The 26,705-nt window shown below is 41.8% G+C and overlaps 1 pseudogene; it reads left to right on the forward strand.

Annotated features, from left to right (window-relative positions):
- The window catches only part of LOC129813360 (potassium voltage-gated channel subfamily H member 5-like), a 74,976-nt pseudogene that overhangs the window by 25,814 nt on the left and 22,457 nt on the right, over positions 1–26,705 (forward strand).

Consider the following 26,705-nt stretch of genomic DNA (forward strand, 5'->3'; position numbering starts at 1 on the left):
ATGTAGAATCGACAGACACAAGACTGAGCTAATCTACCCAGCAACCAGATGTGGACAAAGGAAAGCGCCAAAGGGCTTGGACAAGTCCGAGGGCCAGCAAAGGCCGGGCAAGTCTAAACCGCGCCCAGCCTCTACTGTGATAGGCCAACAGACGCGTTGGAACTACGTCATCACGGTATAAGAACAGCTGTTTACGTACTTCCTGCCAGTTCCCTGTTTACCCTGCGCGGTGATACAGCGAACCCGTATATACGAAAATTGCATTTGCCATTCATTGTTTGCGGTAAATAAACATAATTAAAGAAAGTTAGCAGACCTTGCTTTTTATTTATCCTGACACCGGATGTGTTACACGTAGCGTTCACACCTCTTGACGCTAGTGGTCATATTTTTTTTAATTTTTTGTTAAATAACGTTCCCAAGGTAAACGGACTAATTCTCAGGTCCAGATCGTAGAATATGCATATAATTTACGGATTAGGATAGAAAACACTCCAAAGTTTCCAAAACTGTCAAAATATTGTCTTTGAGTATAACAAAACTGATTCTGCAGGCGAAAACCTGAGGGAATCTAACCCGGAAGCGATTATTTAAATTTTAAATCTGTTTCCTGGCCCGTCTTTCTTCCATTTAAAGGGGTATCAACCAGATTACTTTTCCAATGGCTTCCTCAGGCTGTGACCAGGCTTTAAACATAGTTTCAGGCTTTTATTTTGAAAAATGAGCGAGATTTTTCAAAACTAGTCAGGTGTCCTCTGATTAGTTCCTGCGCGCGAGAGGGGAAGCTCTCCATTTCCTTTCTCTCTTTTATTGAATAGGTTACGGTCCGGTTGAAATATTATCGATTATGTTTGTTAAAAACAACCTGAAGATTGATTATAAAAAACATTTGACATGTTTCTACGACCATTACGGATACTTTTTGGAACTTTCGTCGAACGGAACGAGCCTTTGGTTTTCTGAACATAACACGCAACCCAAATTGTGTTTTTTTGCTATAAAAGTAATATTTATCGAACAAAAAGAACATTTGTTGTGTAACTGGGAGTCTCGTGAGTGCAAACATCCAAAGATTATCAACGGTAAGCGATTCATTTGATTGCTTTTCTGACTTTCGTGGCCATGCTAATTTGGGGCTAGCTGTTGTAGCATTGATTGATACACTCACAAAAGCTTGGATTGCTTTCGCTGCAAAGCATATTTTCAAAATCTGACACGATAGGTGGATTACTTTTTCCTTTAACGAGTCCGACAAGAAGGATATCCTGCTTTCACTTGAACAGGCCCAGATCCCCGCCTTTTGCGTGAAGAAGAGACGCAGGAGAAGGGGCCGCAGATTGGACAGCCTTCTGTGAATCTGTAACATCTTATGTTTCACCGAGACGTGGCTGAACAACGATACGGACAATATAGAGCTAGCGGGATTTTCCATGCACCAGCCGAACAGAGACGCTACCTCTGGTAAGACGAGGGGTGGGGGTGTGTGTCTATTTGTCAATAACAGCTGGTGCGCGATGTCTAATTAAAGAAGTCTCGAGGCATTGCTCGCCTGAGGTAGAGTACCTTATGATAAGCTGTAGACCACACTATCTACCAAGAGAGTTTATCTATATTATTCGTAGCCGTCTATTTACCACCACAGAACGAAGCTGGCACTAAGACCGCTCTCAACCAACTCTATATGGCCATAAGCAAAGAGGAAAATGCTCACCCAGAAGCGGCGCTCCTAGTGGCCGGGGACTTTAATGCAGGCAAACTTAAATCAATTGGACCAATTTTTTACCAGCATGTCACGTGCAACCAGAGGGAAAAAAAATCCTAAACCACCTTTACTCCACACACAGAGATTCATACAAAGCTCTCCCCCGCCCTCCAATTGGCAAAAATGACCATAATTCTATCCTCCTGATTCCTGCTTACAAGCAAAAACTAAAGCAGGAAGTACCAGTGACTCGCTCAATACGGACGTGGTCAAATGACGCGGATGCTACACTACAGGACTGTTTTGCTAGCACAGACTGGAATATGTTCCGGGATTCATCCAATGGCATTAAGGAGTACACCACCTCAGTCATCGGCTTCATCAATAAGTGCATCAACGACGTCGTCCCCACAGTGACTGTACGTACCCCAACCAGAAGCCATGGATTACAGGCAACATCCGCATCGAGCTAAAGGCTAGAGCTGCCGCTTTCAAGGAGCAGGAGACTAGTCCGGACGCTTATAAGAAATCCTGCAATACCCTGTCACGTACCGGCTCAAAGCCCGTAACAAAAGGGAGACAACGTGGAGATAAGGAATAACAAAACATATTTATTAACTTCTTCTGGCTGCAAGCCCGAGGCCGGCCACAATATGACAACAGCCACTTCAAGTGCACGGCGCGAAATTCAAAATATATTTTTTAGAAATATTTAACTTTCACACATTAACAAGTCCAATACAGCACATGGAAGATAAGAGTAATTACAGACACCAACGTCAAATATCTAAATACTCATCATAAAACATTTCTGAAAAATACATGGTGTACAGCAAATGAAAGACAGGCATCTTGTGATTCCAGCCAATATTTCCGATTTCTTAAGTGTTTTACAGCGAAAACACAATATAGCATTATATTAGCTTACCACAATAGCCAGAAACACAAGCCATTTACCAGCAGCAAAAGTTAGCGATCGTAACAAACCAGCAAAAGATATATCATTTATGACTAAACTTGATAAGCTTCATCAGATGACAGTCCTATAACATCAGGTTATACATACACTTATTTTTTGATCGAAAATGTGCATATTTAGAGCTGAAATCAGTGGTTATACATTGTGCTAACGTAGCATCTTTTTCCCACAACGTCCGGATATTTTTATGACACTCACATATTCTGACCAAATAACTGTTCATAAACATTACTAAAAAATACATGTTGTATAGGAAATGATAGATACACTAGTTTCCTAATGCAATCGCCGTGTTAGAATTCTAAAAATAACTTCATTACGACATGCAGTTACGTTATGGCGAGAGCGTGCCCAAAATCTGGGCGCAAACTACTAGTAAACATGTTCCACAGATATATGAAATAGCATCATAAAATGGGTCCTACTTTTGATGATCTTCCATCAGAATGTTGTACAAGGGGTCCTTTGTCCAGAACAATCGTTGTTTGGATTTAGAATGTCCTCTTCTCCAGTCAATTAGCACGGAAAGCTAGCAAAGTGGTGCGAAGCTCTCCTTCCTGAACATACGCAGACAAAGCAACACGCCTAACGTCCCGAAAAAATTTCAATAATCTAATAAAACTATATTGAAAAAACATACTTTACGATGATATTGTCACATGTATCAAATAAAATCAAAGCCGGAGATATTAGTCGTCTATAACGACAGCTTTACAGAAGGCAATACCAGGTCACTTCTCGCGCGTTCCAGAAAACAGGAAATCACGTCATGCCAAGAGCTTTTATTCGACCTCAGATCATGTTATACACTCCATTTCTTCTCTCACTGCCTGTTGACATCTAGTGGAAGGCGTATGAAGTGCATGTATACTAATAAATATCAAGCACATTTATAGGCAGGCCCTAGAACAGAGCATCGATTTCAGATTTTCCACTTCCTGTCAGGAAGTTTGCTGCAAAATGAGTTCTGTTTTACTCACAGATATAATTCAAACGGTTTTAGAAACTAGAGAGTGTTTTCTATCCGATAGTAATAATAATATGCATATTGTACGAGCAAGAATTGAGTACGAGGCCGTTTGAAATGGGCACCTTTATCCAAGTTACTCAATACTGCCCCTGCAGCCATAAGAAGTTAATGCAACCGCTGTGTCAGATTTAAAAAAAACTTTACGGAAAAAGCACACCATGCAATAATCTGAGACGGTGCTCAGATATAACAACATTTCTCCGCCATGTTGGAGGCAACAGAAATACGAAATTACATCATAAATATTCCCTTACCTTTGATCTTCATCAGAATGCACTCCCATGAATCCTAGTTCCACAATAAATTGTTGTTTTGTTCGATAATGTCCGGTATTTATGTCCAAGTAGCTACTTTTGCTAGCACGTTTAGTAAAACATATCCAAACACTCGCGCAGGTCCAGGCGAACTCGGACGAAAACTTCAAAAAGTTATTTTACAGGTCGAATACACTGGTCAAACTAAGTAGAGAATCAATCTTTAGGATGTTGTTATCATATATATCCAATAACATAATATCATACAGTGGGGCAAAAAAGTATTTAGTCAGCCACCAATTGTGCAAGTTCTACCCCTTAAAAAGATGAAAGAGGCCTGTAATTTTGGCTCTCACAGACCTGTAACTTCTTCTTTAAGAGGCTCCTCTGTCCTCCACTCGTTACCTGTATTAATGGAACCTGTTTGAACTTGTTATCAGTATAAAAGACACCTGTCCACAACCTCAAACAGTCACACTCCAAACTCCACTATGGCCAAGACCAAAGAGCTGTCAAAGGACACCAGAAACAAAATTGTAGACCTGCACCAGGCTGGGAAGACTGAATCAGCAATAGGTAAGCAGCTTGGTTTGAAGAAATCAACTGTGGGAGCAATTATTAGGAAATGGAAGACATACAAGACCACTGATAATCTCCCTCGATCTGGGGCTCCATGCAAGATCTCACCCCGTGGGGTCAAAATGATCACAAGAACGTTGAGCAAAAATCCCAGAACCACACGGGGGGACCTAGTGAATGACCTGCAGAGAGCTGGGACCAAAGTAACAAAGCCTACCATCAGTAACAACACTACGCCGCCAGGGACTCAAATCCTGCGGTGCCAGACGTGTCCCCCTGCTTAAGCCAGTACATGTCCAGGCCCGTCTGAAGTTTGCTAGAGAGCATTTGGATGATCCAGAAGAAGATTGGGAGAATGTCAGATGAAACCAAAATATAACTTTTTGGTAAAAACTCAACTCGTCGTGTTTGGAGGACAAAGAATGCTGAGTTGCATCCAAAGAAAACCATACCTACTGTGAAGTATCGGGGTGGAAACATCATGCTTTGGGGCTGTTTTTCTGCCAAGGGACCAGGACGACTGATCCGTGTAAAGGAAAGAATGAATGGGGCCATGTATCGTGAGATTTTGAGTGAAAACCTCCTTCCATCAGCAAGGGCATTGAAGATGAAACGTGGCTAGGTCTTTCAGCATGACAATGATCCCAAACACACCTCCCGGGCAACGAAGGAGTGGCTTCGTAAGAAGCATTTCAAGGTCCTGGAGTGGCCTAGCCAGTCTCCAGATCTCAACCCCATAGAAAATCTTTGGAGGGAGTTGAAAGTCCGTGTTGCCCAGCAACAGCCCCAAAACATCACTGCTCTAGAGGAGATCTGCATGGAGGAATGGGCCAAAATCCCAGCAACAGTGTGTGAAAACCTTGTGAAGACTTACAGAAAACGTTTGACCTCTGTCATTGCCAACAAAGGGTATATAACAAAGTATTGAGATAAACTTTTGTTATTGACCAAATACTTATTTTCCACCATCATTTGCAAATAAATTCATTAAAAATCCTACAATGTGATTTTCTGGATTTTTTTTTCTAATTTTGTCTGTCATAGTTGAAGTGTACCTATGATGAAAATTACAGGCCTCTTTCATCTTTTTAAGTGGGAGAACTTGCACAATTGGTGGCTGACTAAATACTTTTTTGCCCCACTGTATATATTCCAACCGGAGAATTCCTCCGTGTCTGTAGAAGTAATGGAACGCAAGGTGATATCATGTGGAATGCGCGTGACCAGGAACGGGCAATCTGCCAGACCACTGACTCATTCCCCTCTCATCCGGCCTCACATCACAGTATAAGCGTCATTCAACGTTCTACAGACTGTTGACATCTAGTGGAAGGCGTAGGAAGTGAAAACAGATCCATATCTTACTGGGATTTGAACAGGCGATGAGTTGAATATCGACCAGCCTCAGAATTTCCACTTCCTGTTTGGAAGTTTGCCTGCCATATGAATTCTCTTATACTCACATACATAATTCAAACAGTTTTAGAAACTTCAGAGTGTTTTCTATCCAATAGTAATAATACTATTGTCACGAATCCCGCTTCCTGAGTCTGTTTTTGCCTGTGTTCTGTCCTGGAGTGTTTTTCCGGTGTCCTGGAACGCACCCTGTCTGGTTGCCGGACGACGTAGCTAGTTGTGAGATCTCTGATTACCCGCACCTGTATCCCATCAGCTATCTGCACACCTGGTCCTGATCATCACCCCTCCACTTCATAAGCTCTGACCTGACATCCATTCCCTGCCGGATCGTTAGCCATGAACAGTATGTTATGCCAGCGTATCAGCCTCCAGTTTGATAGTTTGTTTTGTTGTTTTGTACGTCTTGCTTGCCTTGAACTTACCTCCGTTTGTTCTGTCTACAGTCATTCACCCGGAACACTCACCCCATCCCTGCCTGGTCGTCGGTGGCTTCTATTACTCCCTTGGATCTGCCTATTCACTCCCATCAACTCACCTCCGCTGCCCGCTCCACCACCTGGATCTTTCTACATTTACGGTTACACTTGTAAATAAATACTCACCTTCGTCCTACTCTCCTTGTCCTGGTCTGCTTCTGGGTTCTACTTTAGAAAGTCGTGACAACTATACATATATTAGCATCTGGGACAGAGTAGGAGGCAGTTCAATTTGGGCACGCTATTCATCCAAAGTGAAAATGCTGCCCCCTATCCCTAAAAAGTTAACATCGATGGGGCTGTAGTGGAGCGGGTCGAGCGTTTCAAGTTCCTTGGTGTCCACATCACCAACAAACTATCATTGTCCAAACATACCAAGACAGTCGTGAAGAGGGCACGACAAAACCTTTTCCCCCTCAGGAGACTGAAAAGATTTGGCATGGGCCACCAGATCCTCAAAAGTTTCTACAGCTGAAACATCGAGAGTATCCTGACCGGTTGCATCACCGCCTGGTATGGCAACTGCTCGGCATCTTACCATAACGCGCTACAGAGGGTAGTGCGAACGGCCCAGTACATCACTTGTGCCAAGCTTTCTGCCATCCAGGACCTATATAATAGGCAGTGTCAGAGGAAAGCCCGTAAAATGTCTCCAGTCACCCAACAGTTATAGACCGTCCTCTCTGCTACCTCACGGCAAGTGGTACCGGAGCGCCAAGTCTAGAACCAAAAGGCTACTCAACAGCTTCTACCCCCAAGCCATAAGACTGCTGAACAATTAATAAAATCACCACTGGACAATTTACATTGATCCCCCCTTTTGTACACTGCTGCTACTCACTGTTTATTTTCTATGCATAGTCACTTTAATAACTCTACCCACATGTACAAATTACCTCAACTAACCTGTACCCCCGCACACTGACTCAGTACCGGTGCCCCCTGTATATAGTCTCGTTATTGTTATTCTTATTGTGTCACTTTTTATTTTAGTCTACTTTGTAAATATTTTATTAACTCTTCTTGAACTGCACTTTTGGTTAAGGGCTTGTAAGTAAGTATTTCACGGTAAATTCTACACTTGTTGTATTTGGGGCATGTGGCAAATAAAGTTAGATTTGAATGAGTGTGGGACTGCAGTTCCATATGTATTTATATAATATATATGTCATTTAGCAGATGCTTTTCTCCAAAGCAACTTACAATCTTTTGTGCATACATTTTACATACAGGTGGTTCTGGGAAACTACCCCACTATCCTGGCGTTGCAAGTGCCATGCTCTGCCAACTGAGCCACAGAGGACCTGGACCTGTGCTATGCATACCTTGTCAATCAAATTTAAATTTACATCAGCAGATGTCACAAAGTGCTTATCCAGAAACCCAGCCATAAACCCCAAAGACCATAAACCCCAAAGACCAATGCAGATGTAGATGCAGAGTGGCTAGGAAAAACTCACTTGGAAGAAATATAGAGAGAAACCAGGCTCTGAGGGGCGTTGAGTCCTTTTCTGGCTGTGCCGGGTGGAGATTATAAAAGTACATGGCCATTAAGCCCAAATCGTTCTTCAAACGTTGATAGATGACGGGCAGGGTCAAATAATAATCACAGTGGTTGTAGAGGGTGCAACAGATCAGTACCTCAGCAATTTATTTCAGTTGGCTTTTCATAGCCGAGCATTCAGAGGTCAAGACAGCAGGTGCGGTAGAGAGTCGAAAACAGCACATCCGGTGAACAGGTCAGGGTTCCATGGCCGCAGGCAGAACAGTTGAAACTGGATTAGCAGCACGACCAGGTGGACTGGGGACGGGGACAGTCAGGAGTCGTCAGGCCAGGTAGTCCTGAGGCATGGTCTTGGGTTCAGGTTCTCGGAGGGAGGGAGAGGAATTTGAGGGAGCACACAGGACACCAGATAAGACGGGAGAATTACATTGGATAGGACAGACTGCCCCTAGCCCCCTGACACTTCGACTAATGCAGCATAGATACTGGAGACTGAGACAGGGATGGTCGCGGGACACTTTGGCCCCGTCCGACGATACCCCCGGACAGGGCCAAACACGCAGGATATAACACCACCCACTTTGCCAAAGCCCAGCCCGACACCACTAGAGGGATATCAACAGGAAGATCACATCAGTGACTCAACCAGCTCAAGTCGAGTATAGCGAAAAAAGCCTGGCACTACGTGATGCACCCTTTCTAGGGATGGCATGTGAGAGTGCTAGAGATTCCCAGTGGAGAGAGGGGAGCCAGCCAGGCAGAGACAGAAAGGGTGGTTCGTCACTCCAGTCCCTTGCCATTCAGCTTCGCAACCCTGGGCCAGAATACTCTCAATCATAGGACCTACTGAAGAGAGGAGTTTTCAGTAAAGACTTAAAGGTCAAAACCTAGTCTGCGTCTCTTACATGGTCAGGCAGACCATTCCATAAAAATGTTGTTCTATAGGAGAAAGCCCTGCCTCCAGCGGTTTGCTTACAAATTGTAGGAACACTACGGATGCTGTAGCTTTGAATCCATAGCTGCTGCTCTTACAACAGATTATTCATTAAGTCATTTATAAATGTGTGATTAACAGCGTACACTTTTAGTTATCTCCAAGTGGTTTTGAAGCGTATATTATTTATGCACCCTTTCCATATGACCAAGCTGTGCTAAATGTGACAATGTTTTTGATGTCTGCAGGATGTACCAAGTTTGGACGGCTGACCCGTGCGCTGACACATAATAACCGCAACACCAGTCACCACACGACACCACAGGAGCTCACTCCTATGAGCAGCCATGAGGTCAGCCAACCCAAGCAATCCTGTCTGGCAGAGGTAAATGCTGCGTCATAAATAAATCTGTACACACCAAGGTTATTATAGTAAACTAAAAAATAAACTAAAATGAAAACTAATCATATAAAAAGCAATTCTGTCAACTGAAATAAAATAATTAACAAACCTGTTTGAAAAACAAAAACTACACTAAAACTATTAAAAACCATCATGAATTATGTAAATGATTTACAAATGTTTTTATAAACTTTGGGCAAAAATTGAATGGGGCGTTCAATGGGGTTTTTAAGCTTTTTGGAGGGTATTCAAGCTACTGAGCTGGTGAATAAATGCAGCCATGAGATGGGGATGTTTCAAATAGGCCTAGCTTGTGAATCATTATAGAATAGGAAGAGGCAAAGTGAGAGGCTTGACTCCACCCCTCTGTCTGCACGAAAATACAACGAGAAGCAGATCATTTTTTTGTGTGGAGGTAAAATTTTGTCAAGTTGGTATGTGAGGCTTAATTGATCTAATAGCCATAATGTGTAGGTTGTTACAAATGTACTGATATAAGTGGACGCAATAGCATTCCTGAACTTTGAGAAAAACAATTTTATATCTGAGCTGTGTCTGTTGTTCACACCGGTATCTACTGTACCCTGGAATGCCGCCACCTGAATCCGCCTCCTCAGCCTTTGTGGAAATGTATTTCCGTTGTTAGAACGGTCAGTCCAGTATCTTGCCAGTATTTACATCATCTTTTGTCATTATAACTAGCTGTCACTAGCTAACAGGGGGGAAAATGTCTAGGTAGCTAACTTCTTCCTACATTGGATTGGTGTAAACATACGAATCAGAAAGTTTCCTCCCACCATGTATGGACCCTCATGGTCCAAACACACCAAGACAGGATCTGATGACCCATGCCAAATCTTTTCAGTCTCCTTAGGGGGAAAAGGAACGACAACACCTTTTACCCTTCACCAGTCTCAACGTCAACAGTGAAGAGGCGACTCTGGGAGGCTGGCCTTCTAGGCAGAGTTCTTCTATCCAGTGTCTGTGTTCTTTTGCCCATCTTAATCTTTTATTTCTATTGGCCAGTCTGAGATATGGCTTTTTCTTTGCAACTCTGCCTAGAAGGCCAGCATCCCTGAGTCGGCTCTTCACTGTTGATGTTGAGACTGGTGTTTTGCGGGTACTATTTAATGAAGCTGCCAGTTGAGGACTTACTAGTCTGTTTCTCAAACTAGACACTCTAATGTACTTGTCATCTTGCTCAGTTGTGCACCGGGGCCTCACACTCCTCTTTCTATTCTGGTAAGAGACAGTTTGCGCTGTTCTGTGAAGGGAGAGAACAAAATACACAGGGGATAAGGGGGAAGATGGGCGACACCTGGAGAGGGGTGGAGACAATCACAAGACAGGTGAAACAGATCTGGGCGTGACAGGTATTCCATTAAAAATCAGCCATTTCCAGCTACAATAGTCATTTACAACATTAACAATGTCTACACTGTATTTCTGATAATTTTTATGTTATTTTAAATGGACAAATAATTAGCTTTTTCTTTCAAAAACAAGGACATTTCTAAGTGACCACAAGCTTTTGAACGGTAGTGTATGTGTTGACTAAATATAAACAGCAAGTGATGTCTGCTAAATAATGAAGTTGATGGCGCAGTCATAAAGCCTTGGCACCTACATAAAGCTGAGTGACTCACTCATTCATGACTTTGGATCAAAATAAATAAGTACCAACATTTTTTTAGATAGTCTTTAATAAAGAAATGTTTTGACTGTCCGCCGCATGACCTCAAACAAAGTTAGACCACTAATTATGCTTTTGGGTCCCAAGGTGCACCATTTTGTTTCTCTCTGTCGCCCACACGCACATTAAACATTTGGATAAAGCCTTTATTATTATTATTGTTAATATTATTATTAACCCAGCATTATAATTATATAAAAGCAATCATTTTACCACAGACCAGATTTTCCCTAACGAAAAATGACATGAAAAGCGCACATTTGTAAATCCCAAACTCTAAAAGTAATTGGGAAGGTAGATACAAATTATTTGTGACATTGTCGTTACAAAAAAGAATGTAAACAATTTTATTTACAGTAGTGATGGACAGCTGGAGGCATTTTGAAACAATATTTTCAAACACTTTTCTTCCCACAAGTGTACTGTACTACTGTTGATAGTGTTTGCGAATAGCGCTGTCCATGACCAAAATGCCCAAGTCTACCAGTATTTTGAAATGTCTCCAGTTGATTTTCCATTCCTCCTGAAAGCCCTAATCTGCTAATTTCAGTTAATAGAGATCCTGGACATGGTGCTACGGTATGTTGTTACAGCATAATCAAAGTGAGGACAATCACCGATCTGCTGTACACTTATGGCCTAAAATCTGTAATCTGAAAGTCCCACCTTTTCAGTACTCCTCACTCCGCCCCAAACTCCACCTGAAAAAACGCATGGTTGCCAAAAAAACGGTACATTTTGCTAGATTCTTAACATGTGTTCGCAGCATTTGTGTGTTGGAGAGACTTTTAATTCTTAATTGATCTACTGTTTCTATCATAGGCCACTGTAATGGTCAATCACTTTCTCTCTCTCTCTCCATCCCTCTGTGTGTGTGTTCTCAGGTTCTCCAGCTAAGCTCCGTCATCCTTCCCCAGTACAAACAGGAGGCTCCTAAGAGTCCCTCCCACATTATCCTCTACTGCACCTTCAAGACCACCTGGGACTGGGTCATCCTCGTCCTTACCTTCTACACGGCAATCATGGTGCCCTATAATGTGTCCTTCATGACCAAGCCGAACAACATTGTGTGGCTGGTGCTGGACAGTGTGGTGGATGTCATATTCCTGGTGGACATCGTGCTTGACTTCCACACCACCTTCATGGGGCCTGGTAGGGCGGTAATCTCACACCCCAAGCTGATCAGGAGGTACTACATGAAGATCTGGTTTGTCTTCGACCTGCTGTCCTACATGCCCTACGACATCATCACCTTTATGAATGTGGATGAGGTGCGGTAGGCTTGCTCAGGGAAAGGGTTGGGGTGGGGGGGGGGATCTTTGAGATAATGTTTTTAAGGACATAATCTAAGGGTACTTCTGGCGGGATGTACAACACAGTCAGTTGTACTTCTACCAATTGCTTGTTAGTTGTGCTCTGAACTTCAAAAATGTGGGCTTCTTTTAAAACCACTTAGGCCGATGAGCTCTTGAGAATGTTTAGTTCTCCCAGAGAAGCAATGATCAATGCTCCTTCAACCCAATCATAAAGAATGTGATTTTCCATCTGATCGAGTATAATTGGATTTTAAGATGAAAAACCTATGGAAAGTGTCACTGCTTTTATAGACTCCAATGATAGGCACTCCATACCATCATTTCTTGAGCATAGGTCATATACCCCCCCATGGACTTACAAGGTGTCGAAAGCATTCCACAGGGATGCTGGCCCATGTTGACTCCAATGCTTCCCACAGTTGTGTCAAGTTGACTGGATGTCCTTTGGGTGGTGGACCATTCTTGATACACACGGGAAACTGTTGAGCATGAAAAATCCAGCAGCGCTGCAGTTCTTGACACAAACCGGTGCACATGGCACCTACTACCATACACAGTTCAAAGGCACTAAAATATTTTGTCTCGTCCCTCTGAATGGCACAAACACATACACAATCCATGTCATTCCTTTTTGAGAATCTGAGGACCCATGCCAAATCTTTTCAGAGTCTTGAGGGGGAATAGGCTTTGTCATGCCCTCTTCACGACTGTCTTGGTGTGTTTGGACCATGATAGTTTGTTTGTTATGTGGACAGCAAGGAACTTGAAGCTCTCTACCTGCTCCACTACAGCCCTGTCGATGAGAATGGAGGCGTGCTCGGTCCTCCTTTTCCTGTAGTCCATAATCATCTCCTTTGTCTTGATCACGTTGAGGGAGAGGTTGTTATCCTGGCACCACACGACCAGGTTTCTGACCTCCCTATAGGCTGTCTCATCGGCAAACTTATTAATGGTGTTGGAGTCGTGCCTGGCCATGCAGTCATGAGTGAACAGGGAGTACAGGATGGGACTTAGCACGCACCCCTGAGAGGCCCCCGTGTTGAGGATCAGCGTGGCGGATGTGCTGTTACCTATCCTTAAAGGAAGTACAGGATCCAGTTGCAGATGGAGGTTAGTGATGAGCTTTGAGGGCACTATGGTGTTGAACGCTGAGCTGTAGTCAATGAACAACATTCTCACATAGGTGTTGTTTTTGTCCAGGTGGGAAAGGGCAGTGTGGAGTGCAATGGAAATTGCATCATCTGTGGATCTGTTGGTGCGGTATGCAAATTGGAGTGGGTCTAGGGTTTCTGGAATAATGGTGTTGATGTGAGCCATGACCAGCCTTTCAAAGCACTTCATGGCTATAGATGTGAGCGCTACGGGTCATTAGTCATTTAGGCAGGTTACCTTAGTGTTCTTGGGAACAGGGACTATGGTGGTCTGCTTGAAACATGTTGGTATTACAGACTCAGTCAGGGAGAGGTTGAAAATGTCAGTGAAGACACTTGTCAGTTGGTCAGAGCATGCTCGGAGTACACGTCCTTGTAATCCGTCTGGCCCTGCGGCCTTGTGAATGTTGACCTGTTTAATGGTCTTACTGACGTTGGCTACGGAGAGCGTGATCACACAGTCGTCCGGAACGGCTGATGCTCTCATCCATGTTTCAGTGTTACTTGCCTCGAAGCGAGCATAGAAGTAATTTAGCTCGTCTGGTAGGCTCGTGTCACTGGGCAGCTCGCGGCTGTGCTTCCCTTTGTAGTCTGTAATAGTTTGCAAGCCCTGCCACATCCGACGAACATCGGAGCCGGTGTAGTACGATTCAATCTTAGTTCAGTATTGACGCTTTGCCTGTTTGATGGTTTGTCGGAGGGCATGGCAGGATTTCTTATAAGCTTCCAGGTTAGAGTCCCGCTCTTTGAAAGCGGCAGCTCTACCCTTTAGCTCAGTGCGGATGTTGCCTGTAATCCATGGCTTCTGGTTGGGGTACGTACAGTCACTGTGGGGACGACGTCATCGAGGCACTTTTTGATGAAGCCAGTGACTGATGTGGTGCACTCCTCAATGCCATCGGAAGAATCCCGGAACATATTCCAATCTGTGCTAGCAAAACAGTCCTGTAGCTTAGCATGTGCTTCATCTCACCACTTTTTTATTGACCGAGTCGCTGGTGCTTCCTGCTTTAGTTTTTGGTTGTAAGCAGGAATCTGGAAGATAAATGGAGGGCGAGGGAGAGATTTGTATGCATCTCTGTGTGTGGAGTAAAGGTGGTCTAGAGTTTTTTTCCCCCCTCTCTTTGAACATTTATCATGCTGGTAGAAATTTGGTAAAACGGATTTAAGTTTCCCTGCATTAAAGTCCACTTGGTGCGCCACCTCTGGATGAGCGTTTTCCTGTTTGCTTATGGCCGTATACAGCTCATTGAGTGCAGTCTTAGTACCAGCATCGGTTTGTGGTAGTAAAGACAGCGACGAAGAATATAGATAAACTCTCTTGGTAAATGGTGTGGTCTACAGCTTATCATGAGGTACTCTACCTCAGGTGAGCAAAACCTTGAGACTTCCTTAGATTTCGTGAACCAGCTGTTGTTTACAAATATACATAGACCAACACCCCTTGTCTTACCAGAGGCGGATGTTCTATTCTGCCGAAAAAGCGTAAAACCCGCCAGCTGTATATTATTCATGTCGTCGTTCAGTCACGACTCAGTGAAACATAAGATATTACAGTTTTTAATGTCCCGTTGGTAGGATATACGTGCTCGTATTTAGTCTATTTTGTTATCCAATGATTGTACGTTGGCTAATAGGAACAATGGTAAAGGTAGATTACCCACTCTCCGTCAGATCCTTACAATGCACCCAGACATACGTCCCCGATATCTCCGTCTCCATTCTTCTGTGAATGACAGGGACGAGGGCCTTGTTGGGTGTCTGGAGTAAATCCTTTGCGTCTGACTCGTTAAAGAAAAAATCTTCTTCCAGTACGAGGTGAGTAATCGCTGTGCTGATATATCTAGAAGCTCTTTTCGGTCATAAGACGGTGGCAGAAACGGTATAAAATAAGTTACAAATAACGCAAAAAACGAACACAATAGCACAATTGTTTAGGGGACCGTAAAACGGCAGCCATATCCTCCGGCGCCATTAACTACATAGTTTTACTGCTGCTCTTTAATTATGATTATTATTTATTTATTTATTTTATCAATTTTTTACTGAACACTTATTTTTCTTAACTGCATTGTTTGTTAAGGGGTTGTAAGTAAGCATTTCACTGTAAGGTCTACACCTGTTATGTTCGGCACATGTCAAATAACATTTGATTTGATTTGATGTCTCAGTGGTCTCAAGGCTTAAAAATCCTTCTTTAACCTGTCTCCTCTCCTTCATCTTCACTGATTGATGTGGATTTAACAAGTGACATCAATAAGGGATCATAGCTTTCACATGGTCAGTCTATGTCGTGGAAAGAGCAGGTGTTCTTAATGTTTAGTACACTCAGTGTATTTTTGCTGTACTAATGGCTGAGGTGCCCAGGTGGCTAGAATGGGAGGTTCCCTGCTGTAGCTGGTGTGAAGGGGTGAATTATGTCTTGTATTGATGTCTGTTCAGGATACAATAGGTGAATAGTCTCCTGCTGTATATTCGTTTAGGTTTGTCTGCCTCTCTAGGGTTTCCCAGTGTGGGCCTGATCAGTTTGGGGTTAGCATTAGCCTAGCACTAAGGCTATCTGTGAGGTTTGGGTTAGCATTAGCTTAGCGCTAAGGCTGGCTTTGGGGGTTTGGGTTAGCATTAGGCTAATTTTGCGCTCAGGTATAATGATATAAGAAGCATGATGCCTGGTAAACAGCGTACTACATCCCGATAGCCAATGTCTCAGGAGCAATGATGTAGGCACCAGAGTGGCGCAGCGGTCTAAGGCACTGCATCTCAGTGCTAAAGGTGTCACTACCAACCCTGGTTCGATCCCGGGCTGTATCATAGGGCGGTGCACAATTGGCCCAGCCTTTTCTGGGTTAGGGGGCGGTTTGGCCGGGGTAGGCCATCATTGTAAAATAAGAATTTGTTGTTAACTGACTTGCCTAGTTAAATAAAGGTTAAAAAACATTGTTAAACATGTTAAAAATTGTTAAACATGTATTGTAAATGTTTATCAGCACAGCATTATGACAGCATTTTCTAAAACTGCAGTGGGGGTTCTTGCTATTATTTTGTAGGTTTCCTATACCATTATCTTCTGTAGAATGCATTTATTAAACCCCTCTTGTACAGTATATTCAAATCTAGATGTGCAGTACTTGAACAAGGATGGCCTCTCTCGCATTGATAGTTAAATGAAGGGCATTGATCATGAGCTGAGCTGGGTTCTCAGGGGAGGCCTTTGATTTTGTGAGAGAAGAGGGGATGAGAGCAGAGATGAGGAGGGGAGGCGATGATGGGGATGGTGGCATGTTACTTAGAGCTGTCCACATCTACAGTACAGCTCCTCCACTGACTTCTTCTTCTTTAATGTACTTTCATGTTGCTGCAATACTTCATCTGATAAAAGCAGCGTATGGAGATGCATGTTTGTAAACATTTCACTATCTCTGGGAAAATTGTATTATTACAGAGACAGTACACAAGCACTTTGGAGAACATGTGCTCTATCAGAAGAGATAAAACTTTGAATGCAAGACGAGCTGTTTGATTCAGAGGCATCAATTTTGTGTGAAGTGAGATATGAAGGCTAAATTACATCTGTATTGAGTTTTTTTGAGGCATTATATTCTGTTAATGAACTAGTGGGAAAGCTGCAATTATGACTACTTTAATCCTATTCAGCTCCACTCATAGGACAATGTTGTTTAGCCTTAGATTACATTTACTGAGATGGAAATGTATCCATGTTTTTGTACCCCAGGTCCAGTTGGGTTGATTACATCATGCTAATTTGAGGGCGGTTAGGGCTACACTTCAACACATATCATGTAGTTTTGCCCAATGACCCTGACCTGAACTAACCCTTCACCCTGTTCCCTTTCTGTGTCTCTTGCAGGGTATTAGCAGACTGTTCAGTTATTTGAAGGTGGTGCGCCTGCTGCATCTAGGCCGGGTCACCCATAAACTGGAACACTACTTGGAGTATGGAGCAGCTGTACTGGTCTTACTGATGTGTTTGTTTGGCCTGGTGGCACACTGGATGGCCTGCATCTGGTACAGCATTGGACACTATGAGGTCATCCACGAGGTCACCAACACCATCAGGACGGACAGCTGGCTCTATCACTTAGCCATCAACCTCGGCTCGCCGTACTGCTACAATGCCAGTGGCTCAGGCCAATGGGAGGGCGGCCCAGGGAAAAACTCTCTGTACATCACCTCTCTGTACTTCACCATGACCAGTCTGACCACCGTCGGGTTCGGCAACATCGCCCCCACCACGGACAGAGAGAAGATCTTCTCTGTGGTCATGATGATGGTGAGATGTAAGTAAATGGGCTTTGTTGTTTTATCTTCTCCATGGTGTTGGTTGGTTGGTTGGTTGGGTCATTAGCTGTTCCAGGGACATAACTGATAGTAAAGAGTAGAGCTGGCTGGGCGATACAGAAAAAATCCATACCGCTATAAATCGCATGAATTGATGCGATAACCCTTTAAACTATTACTAGTAGTTTGATTGTTGTAGCCATCAATTGTCCCATTATCAATCACCCATATTAGCAAACTTATTTGATTTCAAACTTATATTTCTCTAGTATAGGCTTCTTATCGAAATGAATGATACCAGTAAAATGCCTGTGATAAGTGGTCGGTATGGTCTGTGTTGATAACTTTTGGTTTGTCGTCCCAGCTGTAATATGATGGAGAGAATAGATCTCCACGATTACGACAGTGAGCGATTGTGACATGTGTGACTATTCAGAATGACGATGGGGAGTATTGTGTGTCATTAATCTGAATGGCAATCTGAGCAACAGAGATAGAAATAAGAATACTCCAAGTCTCAGAGTGAGTGACGTCACCGATTGAAACGCTATTAGCGCGCACCCCGCTAACTAGCTAGCATTTCACATCGGTTACACCAGCCTAATCTCAGGAGTAGATAGGCTTGAAGTCATAAACAGCTCAATGCTTGAAGCATTGTGAAGAGCTGCTGGCAAACGCACGAAAGTGCTGTTTGAATGAATGTTTACGAGCCTGCTGCTGCCTACCATTGCTCAGTCAGACTGCTATATCAAATCATAGACTTAATTATAACATAATAACACACAGAAATACAAGCCTTTGGTCATTAATATGGTCGAATCCGGAAACTATAATTTCGAAAACAAAACGTTTATTCTTTCAGTGAAATAGGGAACCGTTCCTTATTTTATCTAACGGGTGGCATCCCTAAGTCTAAATATTGCTGTTACATTGCACAACCTTCAATGATATGTCATATTTATTATGTAGAATTCTGGCAAATTAATTACGGTCTTTGTTAGGAATAAATGGACTTCACACAGTTCGCAACGAGCCAGGCGGCACAAACTGCTGCATATACCCTGACTGCTTGCACAGGAAGCGCAAGAGAAATTACACAATTTCCCTAATTATAAGAATTCATGTTAGCAGGCAATATTAACTAAATATGCAGGTTTAGAAATATATACTTGTGTATTGATTTTAAAGAAAGGCATTGATGTTTATGGTTAGGTGCAAGGACAGTGCTAAATCATCACCCGTTTGGCGAAGTAGGCTGTGATTCGATGAGAAATTAACAGGCACCGCATCGATTATATGCAACGCAGGACACGCTAGATAAACTAGTAATATCATCAACCATGTGTAGTTAACTAGTCATTATGTGAAGATTGATTGTTTTTTATAAGTTTAATGCTAGCTAGCAACTTACCTTGGCTTCTTGCTGCCCTCACATAACAGCTAGTCAGCCTGCCAAGCAGGATCCTCGTGGAGTGCAATGTAAGGCAGGTGGTTAGGGCGTTGGTCTAGTAACCGGAAAGTTGCAAAAACGAATCCCCCGAGCTGACAAGGTAAAAATCTGTCGTTCTGCCCCGGAACAAGGCAGTTAACCTGTCTAGCCTCGGGGTGCCGCTAGCGGCACACCCCCCCCACCCCCACTGAAAAGGCAGAGCCGCGAAATTCAAAAAAAAAATATTTTTTAAATATTTAACTTTCACACATTAAAGTCCAATACAGCTAATGAAAGACACAGACCTTGTGAATCCAGCCAACATGTCCGATTTTTAAAATGTTTTACAGGGAAGACACAATATGTAAAGATGTAAATCTATTAGCTAAACACATTAGCATAATCCACCATTTTTTCTTTGTCCACCAACACCAGTAGCTATCACCAATTCGGCTAAACTAAGATATTGATAGCCACCAACCAAGAAAAAACCTCCTCAGATGACAGTCTGATAACATATTTATGGTATAGGATAGGTTTTGTTAGAAAAATGTGCATATTTCAGGTAGATGTCATAGTTTACAATTGCACCCACCGTCACAAATGGACTAGAATAATTACAATGAGCAACGTGTTTACCTAACTACTAATCATCAAACATTTCGTAAAAATACACAGCATACACTAATCGAAAGACACAGATCCTGTGAATACAGACAATATTTCAGATTTTCTAAGTGTCTTACAGCGAAAACACAATAAATCGTTATATTAGCATACCACATGTGCAAACATTACCCCAGCATTGATTCTAGCCAAAGAGAGCGATAACGTAAACATCGCCAAAATATATTAATTTTTTCACTAACCTTCTCAGAATTCTTCAGATGACACTCCTGTAACATCACATTACAACATACATATACAGTTTGTTCGAAAATGTGCATATTTAGCCACCAAAATCATGGTTAGACAATGAGAAAAGTAGCCCAGCTGGTCAGAAAATGTTGTGCGCCATATTAGACAGTGATCTAGTCGTATACATAAATACTCATAAACGTGACTAAAAATAATAGGGTGGACAGCGATTGATAGACAATTTAATTCTTAATACAATCGCGGAATTACATTTTTTAAATTATCCTTACTTTTCAATACAATTTGCGCCAAGCGAAGTTACGTCAAAAAAGATGGCGTCCTAAGCCACTAACATTTTTAGACAGAAACACGATTTATCATAATAAATTGTTCCTACTTTGAGCTGTTCTTCCATCAGAATCTTGGTCAAAGAATCCTTTCTTGGGTCTAATCGTCTTTTGGTCGAAAGCTGTCCTCTTGCCATGCAGAAATGCACATTGCGTTCGGCATGAACTGGAACGGTGCCCAGAGATTCACAGTGGCTCAGAAATAAATGTCCCAAAATCGCACTAAACGGATATAAATTGCTATAAAACGCTTTAAATGAACTACCTTATGATGTTTTTAACTCCTATAACGAGTAAAAATATGACTCAGCTGCAAATAGAAATATAACTGGCTACACTAATGCTTGGAAAAACAGTAGGTCGGTGTCCTCCGCGCACCTGACGCACGTAGAAAAGAGTTCCTACCTACAGGATTTTTTCATTTATAGTGGCTGTGATTGGGCAATCGATACCATTCAAAGCGTCATCACGTAAAGGCATCCAGGGGAAGACGTAAGCAGTGTCCGTATACTCATAGGAATAACAGTGGCCTTAAAACTGACTCCAGAACAGGGGCCAAAATGTGTGAAATCTGACTCCATGTCAGGGAAATTGCTGTAGAATGAGTTCTGTTCCACTTAGAGACAAAATTTCAACGGCTATAGAAACTATAGACTGTTTTCTATCCAATAATAATAATAATATGCATATTGTACGATCAAGAATTTTGTAGGAAGCCGTTTCAAAAATTACACGATTTCCATAAATAGTGACAACAGCACCCCCTAGCCTTAACAGTTAAAACCTCTTCTGGCTGCAGGGTGAATATTGAAAAAACTGGAAAATATGCGCACATTTTCAAACGGCCTCTTAAGAATTTTTTGATCTTACAATATGCATATATTTACTACTATTGGATAGAAAACAGTCTATAGTTTCTAAAAACGTTTGAATTATTTCTCTAAGTTGAACAGAACTATTTTTACAGCCCATTTCCTATCCAGAATTGAGATTTCCAAAATGCGATGTCTCTCTTTAAGACCTTGTCCATAAAGGTCATGTCACTTAGGACCGTAGAAACACGTCACACGCCTTCATCTGGGTGTAATGCGGAAGTGAGAGAAAAAAGCAGTCGAATATCTCTTCCAGGGGCTGAACACAACATCTTCTAGTGAGACCTGCGCAGTTTAATTTTTTTTCTGGGCGCGAGGTAGAACCTGGACTCGGCTCCTGGAATACGCCCGTTAAAGGTGAATATGACCTCTGGCTACGATATTATTTGATACATGTCACAAAATCATCCTAAAGTATGTTTTTTCAATATACTTTAATTATATTATTGCAATTTATTCTGGACTTTAGACGTGATGCGACGGAAGAATTTTTTGAAGAAAGAGAGATTAGCGCCGCACGGCCATTGTGCTTGCTAACCCAAGAGGGAAATAGTTCGTTCTGGAACCCAACTAAAGACTGTACTGGACAATGGACCCCGTTACAACATTCTGATGGAAGATCAACAAAGATAAGGACCCAATTTGGGATGCTTTTTCATATATCTGTCGAACTGTGCTATGCTAGCGTTTGACTAGAATCAATGCTGCCGTATGCTAGCTAATGTTGTAAGCTAATATAACGATATATTGTGTTTTCGCTGTAAAACACTTAAAAAATCGGAAATATTGGCTCTATTCACACGATCTTTGTCTTTCATTAGCTATCCACCATATGTTTTTCTGAAATGTTTTATGAGGTGTAATTAGTAGTTGACGTTGGTGTCTATTTTCTCTGGCTACTCCCGTGCGATTTCTGACTGTAGCTATGATGTAGCTATGATGGGAGCAGCAATGTAAAACTGATTTATAGCTAAAATATGCACATTTTATGAACAAACATAGATTTATTGTGTAACATGTTATAGGACTGTCATCTGAGGTAGTTTTTTCTAGGTTGTTTAGGTTGGTTCTAGGTTAGTTAGGTTGGCTTGTGCATGCTACTTGAATCATACTTGTGCTGCTGCTACATGTCTGTCCACTTTTTTATTTGGTGGTGAGCTAACATAAATATATGTGGTGTTTTCTCTGTAAAACATTTAAAAAATCGGACATGTTGGCTGGATTGACAAGATTTTTATCTTTCAAATGCTGTATTGGACTTGTTAATGTGTGAAAGTTAAATATTTAAAAAAAATAGATTTTGAATTTCGCGCCCTGCAATAGAGCTGGATGTTGTCATAAGTGTACCGATATCGGGACAGCCCGCCTAACAGGCTAGGTAAAGCTCCGCTTTATCTCAGTTCACTGGTCACGATAACAACACCCACCCGTAGCACGCGCTCCAGCAGGTATATCTCACTGATCATCCCAAAAGCCAACACCTCATTTGGCCGCCTTTCCTTCCAGTTCTCTGCTGCCTGTGACTGGAACGAAGTGCAAAAATCGCTGAAGTTGGAGACTTTTATTTCCCTCACCAACTTTAAACATCTGCTATCTGAGCAGCTAACAGATCGCTGCAGCTGTACATAGTCCATCTGTAAACAGCCCACCCAATTTACCTACCTCATCCCCTTACTGTTTTTATTTATTTACTTTTCTGCTCTTTTGCACACCAGTATCTCTACTTGCACATGATCATCTGATGATTTATCACTCCAGTGTTAATCTGCTAAATTATAATTATTCGCTCCTATGGCCTATTTATTGCCTACCTCCTCATGCCTTTTGCACACAATGTATATAGACTCATTTTTTCATTTTTTATTTTTTTCCTACTGTGTTATTGACTTGTTTATTGTTTACTCCATGTGTAACTCTGTGTTGTTCTTTGTTCACACTGCTATGCTTTATCTTGGCCAGATCGCAGTTGCAAAAGAGATCTTGTTCAACTAGCCTACCTGGTTAAATAAAGGTGTAATAAAATAAAATAAATTGACTGGAAGTGTGCATGCTAGCAGATAGACTTCCAGTTGTTGCGCTAACGCTAGTTAGCAATTGCTCTAGCGCTAGTTATAAACTTCTTTCAAACTACACGCAGAGACATAAAAATGGTATCCACAAGTTCGTCTGACTCTGGAGAAGTAGATAAAAGGACTCATTGTCAAAATTCCAAAGTATTCCTTTTTTTAACCTTTATTTAACTAGGCAAGTCAGTTAAGAACAAATTCTTATTTACAATGGCGGCCTAACCCAGCCAAACCCTAACCTGGACAACGCTGGGTCAGTTGTGCGCCGCCCTGTGGGACTCCCAATCACGGCCGGTTGTGATACAGCCTGGAATCAAACCAGGGTCTGTAGTGACGCCTCTAGCACTGAGATGCAGTGCCTTAGACTGCTGTGCTCTCGGGAGCCCAAATACGTGCGCCGCCCGGGAATCAAACCAAGGTCGCAAGAATGGGAATCTTGCATGATACCACTACGCTAGCTGCGTAAGGTGACTTAACACTTTTTTATGGAAATTAAAAATATATATTTCTAGCTGACGTTTTGCAGCTGAGATTAGGCTCTCCTTTCTCTAGGAGTACAGCTGTGGTAACTTGCATCACAGGGCTAAGTAGGTTGAAAAGACCTGTCTCTTTTGTATACCCCATTTTTATTCATTGTATTCTCCTCCTGCTGAAATTATTTTTGTAATTGAATGCACTCCATGGAAGCATAATGGCATGGTGACATTTTGGGATGGCAACGAGTCAGGGGGACCTAGTGCAATTGTGTGTGTGTAAAAGGGATATTCTGCAGGTGTTTCATAGTAGAGTTGAACCTCTACTGTTACTAACCAAAATCACCAGTTTTTCTCCGTACAAATTACCCAGGAGTTGCTTTTGTACTGATTCTCACACAATTTCCATAATTACCACTGTTCTAATCGTCCCTGTGGGCTATCTCCCTGACTAATTTATTTATGAGTCTTATTTCCCGTCGACCCAAACTGGCAATCACTTTTTTATAATAATTGTTTTATTTCTCAGTGATTTACTCGGTGCTGAAAGCTTGCAGTCTGACTCACAGTGGGGGAAAATTTAATCATGCAGGATGGATTGGACCTCTTAAAACTTCTTCAGGATTGGTGGGTCCCCTGTGGGACGGTTGAGCTAACGTAGGCTAATGCGATTAGCATGAGGTTGTTTCCCATGACATAGGCATATCTGATATTGTCAGAAAGCTTAAATTCTTGTTAACCTTTCAGTAATACCCATCCCGGATCCGGGAGCATCCTCATCAAAAAAGCTGACTAGCATAGCCTAGCCTAACGGGACAGGGATATCATATAATACAATTTTCATGAAATCACAAGTCCAATACAGCAAATGAAAGATAAACATCTTGTGAATCCAGCCATTTCCGATTTTTAAAATGTTTTACAGCGAAAACACAATATGTATTTCTATTAGCTAACCACAATAGCCAAAGACTGAACCGCATATTTTCACCATGTTTCTACCGCATAGGTAGCTATCACAAAACCGACCAAATAGAGATATAATTAGTCACTAACCAAGAAACAACTTAACCTCTTATCGGCCCCCTTTTTTTTCACCTAAAATGACATACCCAAATCTAACTGACTGTAGCTCAGGCCCTGAAGCAAGGATATGCATATTCTAAGGAAACACTTAGAAGTTTATGGAAATGTAGGAGAATTTAACACATTAGATCTGGTAAAAGATAATACAAAGAAAAAGCCAAATGTTTTTTTGTATTTATTTTGTACCATCATCTTTGAAATGCAAGAGAAAGGCCATAATGTATTATTCCAGCCCATGTGCAATTTAGATTTTGGCCACTAGATGGCAGCAGTGTATGTGCACAGTTTTTGACTGATCCAATTAACCATTGCATTTCTGTTCAAAATTATGTATAAAGACTGCCCAAATGTGCCTAATTTGTTTATTAATAACTTTTCATGTTCAAAACACTCTCCTCAAACAAAAGCATGGTATTATTTCACCGTAATAGTTACTGTAAATTGGACAGTGCAGTTAGATTAACTTCTTGAGAATACAGGGGGTGCTGTTTTCGCATTAGCATAATTTCCTCTACAGATTAAACTGCCTCTTATTCAATTATTGCTCTTACTATATGCATATAATTAATACCATTGGATAGAAAACAATCTATAGTTTCTAAAACCGTTTCAATTTTGTCTCTGAGTGAAACAGAAGTCATTTGACAGCACTTTCCCTGACCAAGAAGAAGAATGCAAGATGTGTATGCTCGCTTCAACGCTCTGCCTATATATGGTCACGCCACCTATGACCCGAAACACACTTCATTCGTCTTCCTCTGGGTGTCAAGAGGACGTCAGAGGAGAAATTTTTTGTTCATCTTGTACTGACGTGAAATAAGACCTATTTCTTTGGCGTGACCGACAACTTCCGGTTCTCTGAATCGCGCGATTTGGAGGTGCGATTGTCTACTGTTTTGCTGCCGTTACGGATGAAAACTATCTCCGTCTCGAAGTTTGTTTGATACATGTGACCATATCATCTTAATGTATGTTTTTTCAATATAGTTTAATCAGATTATTTGAATTTTTTCGGGAGTTTTGCCGTGTTCCATTCTGTGAGTTTTTTTTACTTTGGACAGAACCGTGCCAGTCGACCAGTACCTATGCTAAATGAAGAGGGAAAGTTGCCATTATGAATGGATTGAACGACTCATCAGGACTAAGGACACCTTGATCAACATTCTGATGAAAGATCAGCAATAGTAAGACCCAATTTACGATGTTATTTCGTATATCTGTCGTGCATGTGAACTGGTCGTGGGCGCCCAGCTGGTTCTGGCTGGCGTGGCTATGCTAATTTAGCGCTACATTTTGTTTTCGCTATAAAACATTTAATAAATCTGAAATATTGTTTGGATTCACCAGATGTTGGGCTTTCAATATCTGTACGCTGTGTATTTTTTCTGAAATGTTTTAAGATAAGTAATTAGTTATATGACGTTGGTCTCTGTAATTGTTCTGGCTGCGTCGGCACTATTTCAGATTGCAGCTGCAATGTAGAACTGTGATTTATACCTGAAAAATGCACATTTTTCCCAAAAAAACTATCCTATACCATAAATATGTTATCAGACTGTCATCTTATGAAGTTGTTTCTTGGTTAGTGGCTATATATATTTTTATTTAGTCGAATTAGTGATAGCTACTGACGCAGGAAAAAACTGTTGGAGTAAAAAAATTGTGTCTTTTGCTAACGTGTTTAGCTAATAGATTTACATATTGTGTCTTCCCTGTAAAACATTATAAAAATCTGAAATGGTGGCTTTATTCACAGGATCTGTATCTTTCATTAGGTGTCTTGGACTTGTGATTTAATGATATTTAGATGCTACTATTTAATTGTGACGCTATGC

Source organism: Salvelinus fontinalis, chromosome 16, assembly GCF_029448725.1.
Source record: "Salvelinus fontinalis isolate EN_2023a chromosome 16, ASM2944872v1, whole genome shotgun sequence".
NCBI classification, from domain to species: Eukaryota; Metazoa; Chordata; class Actinopteri; order Salmoniformes; family Salmonidae; genus Salvelinus; species Salvelinus fontinalis.